Genomic DNA, 6,039 nt, shown 5'->3' with positions numbered 1-6,039 from the left:
CATCTCGTCTGCCTTCTGACAAAGCAGGGGCACCGAATCTCGTCCATTCTGTAACTAACCACTAACCTATGGTGAGTTATTGAAGTTTCCAACTTGTGGTTTGAGACTTAAGCGACGAGATTCACAGCAAGTGAAATGGCCACGTCAAGGATGAGGGATAACCTCAGGGCTCTGCCTTACTGCTGGAGAAATTCCTCCCGACCCCTAATATGGCGTTCCTGCCAACTCCTAATATTTCTATGATATGTTTTATGGAAATATGTTAAGGGTAATTGACTAAACCTGAATACGTTTGTGTAGAGATGCCATGACATGTCTTGCGAGGTTAATGAGCTCCTAATTATCTCATTTGTTTGTTAAGCATGTAGATTTTTATATCTAAGTTCGAGCATTGCTGCTATTTGTATTGAAGTGTTTCTGTAGAGGAACACATAAGGGAGATTTGACCACTATTGTGAAGGGGGATTTCACGTCTGGGAAACTTAATCTAAATGGCTTTTGGAGAGCCACCTCAAATGAGCTGTCCTGGGAAAATTAAACTCAATGTAAACAACGGGTTTGGCCTGCCAAAGTGAATCATTCATGGCTATGTGATTGCCCAAGTGGGTCAAACTCCATCTTGCTTGCTGTGATTATTGCACGGAGAACAAAGGGGTTTCTGCCATACAAGAGAGAGAATATGAAAGGTCTGGGAGCTCTCATTTTGTATTCAGTGATTAAGAGAGGCATGAAGAAACTGGACAAAGATCGTAACGATGGGCGGTGGGTGATTGCTGCTGCCGGCCATTAACCGTTGGTCATAAAGTGATTGTTCCGTTCAGATAACATCTAGCGTGCGAAGTTAGTATTTATAAATAGGTCAGGGGTCGGCAGCCTTTCAGAAGCGGTGTGCCAAGTCTTCATTTATTCACTCTAGTTGAAGGTTTCGCATGCTGGTAATACATTTTAACGTTTTTAGAAGGTCTCTCTCTCTATAAGTCTAAACTGTTATTGTATGTAAAGTAAACTAGTTTTTTAAAATGTTTAAGAAGCTTCATTTAAAATTAAATTAAAATGCAGATCTTATCAGTTTAGTGCAGTGGTTCTTAAGCTGGAGTGCACACACCCCCTGGGGCAGGGCCGGTGCAAGGATATTTTGCCAAGGTGAAACTTCCACCTTGCACATCGGTTCATTGAGAGGCAAATCCCCAACGAGCCTTTATAGACCCCAGGGGCCAGCCGTGCCCAAAGGCTGCTCCCCAGACCAGGTTCCCCCTCACCCCCAAACTCCCCTGGAGGGTGCACAGCCCCCCTGCGAGCCCTCCCAACCACACCCAGGTGGCCCCCACCCCGAGTCCGCTCACTAGCTTTGCCGGGCTTGGGCCGCTGCAGCAGCTCAGCAGGGAGCAGCCACCTTCCGGAGGCACCAGGGAGCCAGAGTGTCCCACTTGTGGCAGCAGTGAGCCCCAGCCATGGAGGAGCCAGCATGATGCAGGTGGGCAGCAGCCCTGCAAATGCGGCAGTGGCACTGCTAGCGGGGAGCAGCTGTGCCTCCCCCGCTCCTCCTGCCCAGGCTGCCCCCGGAGGTGCCTATAGGCTGCAGTGGATGTATGCAGGCGCCAGCCCCCATGCACTCCCTGGCTCCCCCCTTACCTAGGGTTACCATATTTCAACAATCAAAAAAGAGGGGAGAGACCTGCCCTAGCCCCGATCCACTCCCTCTCACTTCCCATCCTCGGTCAGAACCCTCAACCCCTCCCTGCTCCTTGTCCCCTGACTGCCTCCTCCTGAGACCCTCCCACCCTAACTGACCCCCTAGGACCCTACCCCCTACCTGTCCCCTGACTGCCCTAACCCTTATGAACACCCCTGCCCCCAGACAGACCCCTGGGGACTCCCACGCCCCATCCAACCACTCTCCACTCCCTGACAGGACCCCCAGAACTCACAACCCATCCAACCCTCCCCCTTCTCCCTGACAGCCCCCTGGGACTCCACGTGGAGAGCTGAGGCAGCGAGAGGGGGGGAGCTGTGGGAGGGGCAGCGGGGGTGGTTCACACTTCCGGGAGCCGCAGAACCCAAGCACAGTGAGGGGGGAGCTGGGGGGCATGTCTGCCCAGACTGTGGCCCAGTGCCCCCCCTGGGGGGGGCTCCTGCAGTGGATGCATGTGGGTGGTGTGCCTCATGCAACCCTAGCTCCCCCCTTGCCGCACTCGGGCTCTGCAGCTCCCGGGAGGGTGAGCTGCCACCGCCACCCCTCCCACAGCAGGCTCAGGGCCCTGTGCCCCAATGGCTCACACTCCCAGGAGCCGCAGAACCTTAGTGCGGTGAGGGGGCAGCCAGGGGGTGCGCCTGCCGCCAGTCTGGGGTCCTGGCTGCCGGCCACACTTCACTCAGCCGGCTGCGCACGCTGAGCGGGGCTGGCACCTGGGACCCCGGCTGGTAGCTGCGTGACAGGCAAAATCGGCTCACGTGCCAGAGGTGGCACACGTGCTGTAGGTTGCCGACCCCTGAACTAGATCCTTAGTGTGTTAAGTTAGCCTTGCGTGTTTTGTTTTATTTTGCTTGGTAACTTACTTTCTTCTCTCTGTTATTACTCGAAACCACTTAAATCCTACTTTTTATACTTAATAAAATCATTTTTGCTTATTAATTAATGCAGAGTAAGTAATTAATACCTGGGGGAGCAAACAGCTGTGCATATCTCTCTATCAGTGTTATAAAGGGTGGACAGTTTATGAGTTTACCCTGTATAAGCTTTATATAGCTCCATGTGTTAATGTGTAACCTATAGATCAGGGGTAGGCAACCTATGGCACACATGCCACAGGCAGCACCCGAGCTGATTTTCAGTGGCACTCACGCTGCCCGGGTCCTGGCCACCGGTCCGGGAGGCTCTGCATTTTAATTTAATTTTAAATGAAGCTTCTTAAACATTTTAAAAACAACCTTATTTACTTTAATACAACAATGGTTTAGTTCATATATTATAGGACTTATAGAAAGAAAGAGACCTTCTAAAAACATTAAAATGTATTACTGGCACACGAAACCTTAAATTAAAGTGAATAAATGAAGACTTGGCACACCACTTCTGACAGGTTGCCAGCCCCTGCTATAGGTGTTAACCTGCTTAATCTTGGTTTCTCACTTTTAAATTCTTTATTTACTTCCCTGCCATTGAGTCACAGCTCCTGTCTCCTCATGTGCTCCGTGAACCATTCCATCTTTAACTTCACCCGATTTACCAATTCAGTGACAGTATTGTTTGCTACTTTCCCCTCCAGACCTCCAGTGAACCACCCAATGACCACAGACTCCGATAAGGTACGAAGGCCCCCGGCCAGGTTTATTGCCAAACGAAACACAGTCTCTAGGCCCCCAGATCAGATATCTACAGTTCTACAAGTACATATGTGCTCCCTGGCAATGGACAATGGACTGGCTCAGTCAGTGGCGGGATTTACCCCCGCCCCCTAGGTCAGACAAGGACACCTCTTTAGAGGTACATTCTCATACACAGGTACAAACCAGTTACACGTATTGAGGTGAGGTATTGAGGTATGTTAGGGTGCCGCCTCTCACCTGGTACATGTTGGTTCGAACAAACAACTCTATCCATCATATTCTCCTTTTGACCCTGTCTTTGGGATGCATCAGCATGTTCCTTGTTATCTGTGTGGAATGTGCAAGTATCACAGTGTTCTTGTTACCGTCCTGACACATGTTTATATCTCAGGTGTCCAGTAACTTTTAGCCCTTTCCTTGCCAGACTAGGGCCTGCCTCTTGCTCATAGTTTAACTTTGCTTTATGTCAGGGTTAGACAGCCAATGGCATGCGTGCCGAAGGCGTAGCTTAGGTCGATCCCCCTCTCCCCCTCCCCTCAGTGTAGACCAGGCCTTAACTGCTGAGGATAGGACAAGAAGCAATGGGCTTAAATTGCAGCAAGGAAAGTTTAGTTTGGACATTAGGAAAAACTTCCTAACTGTCAGGGTGGTTAAACCCTGGAATAAACTGCCTAGAGAGGTTGTGGAATCTCCGTCTCTGGAGATATTGAAGAGTAGGTTAGGTAAATGTCTATCAGGGATGGTCTAGAAGTATTTGGTCCTGCCATGAGGGCAAGGGACTGGACTAGGTGACCTCTCAAGGTCCCTTCCAGTTCTGTGATTCTGTGTGTGTCTCCTGCATCTGGAAGGGACATGCAGTTTTCATTCCCCCAACTAAATTTCCATAGCAGCAGAGGCACCAACTTTCTGATTTCCTGGTGGGTGCTTGCTCCTAGTGCACCCCAAGCCCCAGCCCCACTCCACCCCTTCCCCCAAGACCCCACTCCCTCGCCACCTCTTCCTGCTCCATTCTGCCCCCTCTCCCAAGCATGCCCCGCCCTTGCTCCACCTCTTACTGCCCCTGCTCCTCCTCTTCCCCCAAGAACCTCCTGTCTGCCGCAGGACAGCTGATCCTCAGTGGGTGGGAGGTGTTCTGGGAGGGGAGGGAGGAGCTGATTAGTGTTTCCCATCAGCCGGCAAGAAGGGCTGGGAGGGAGAGGAGCTAATCAGCAGGGCTCACCTATTTTTTTCATGGGTGCTCCAACTCAAGAGCACCCAAGGAGCTGGCACCATTTCTTTCACTAAGGAAACCTCATTGCCAAAAATATTTCCCCAGAAACATATTAGTTGCGATGTCATTTCCATCCGTTCTCGGTTTGCCTGGCTTCTGTGATTATTTACAGCTGAGAGGACTAACAATTCTTCAGGATATCTCTCAGTGCATCCTTCTTACCTCACAGTCATCCTTACCTGCTGATTCCCCAACAGAAAACATCTGCTGTATCATCCCTTTAGTTTCCCAAGTCCATATATGCTTCTGTCTGCATTATATACATGTTAAGGAGATGGTTTCCATGAAACATCTAGAGCTGCATAGACATGAAGGTGCCCAGAATTGTTAGAAGATAGCATAATAGATACAGTTGCAGAATAGGCTTACTAGTTGGTCAAGGGCCAATGTTATGGGCCTTTGAATTCAAACATACTCTTTGCTGAAGATAAAGTTTCTAAACAATCGTTACTATATAAATGAATCCAATATACAGAAAGAAAGAACAAAAAGTTGGCTAACCATTGCAGCACTAAACAACGTAGCTAATTGTTCGTATGAGGCTATAGTTAAGGCGTTCATGTGAGATTTATACTGCTTGATTAACACGTGTAAACGACAAAATGCAATCAATACAAAGAGACCTAACAGTACTTCTAAAATAACTAGAGCCTTAAATGTAACTTCTACACGTGTACGAGAAATAAGTAGATTAAAATCTAGTACATGATGGAAATTTCAAATCCTTTTCTGCTGTATGCATGTCGTTGCTGATTTCAATAACGTGTATCTTTTCCATTTAACGATGATTCTAGATTTAAAGTCAATGGATTAATATGTACATTAAAAACTGGTATATGATTTGCAATATCTTCTTGATGCTTGGGCTCACTTTGGATAATAGGGTTTTTTTGGGTAAGCAGAGTCAGGATGAGCTCTCCTCTGACATCTGGTGGTGAATTATGGGGAGTGTGGAAAGGAATTTTAGGCGTTTACATTAGCACACCCACCCCACCTAGCATAGCCCACGGCAGCCTGGGATGGTTATTTTGGCAGCTCTGGGATCCCCAATTTCTTTGTTATTGGGGTAGGAGGAATAAAGTGTTAACACCCTGATTCTGTGAATGAGGAACTATGAGACTGCTTTATGACAGAGATGTCTCAACATCAATTAAGTAGCACTTGCTAGACAATGGACGTGGGTGCCAAAACCCATTGAAATGAGAGATTTGGGGGACTGGTGTGTGTACCTGAAGGAATGGGCCCCTTTAGAGGGCCTGGAACACCAATTGCACATCCTTGTCTCTCCACTGTTGGAAAGTAGAGCTAATTTTGATTCCATCAGGAGTTGATCTAAAGGCTGCTGAGCTGAATTCACATTGGGCCAATGGTGCACCACCGGGGCTCCCCTACTAAAAGCTAAAATCATTAAAAGAGCTGAGTTTACTGAGCTGAGATCACTG

Source organism: Chelonoidis abingdonii, chromosome 11 (assembly GCF_003597395.2).
Source record: "Chelonoidis abingdonii isolate Lonesome George chromosome 11, CheloAbing_2.0, whole genome shotgun sequence".
Classification (NCBI taxonomy): domain Eukaryota; kingdom Metazoa; phylum Chordata; order Testudines; family Testudinidae; genus Chelonoidis; species Chelonoidis abingdonii.
Note: the sequence above shows the minus strand (reverse complement) of the source record.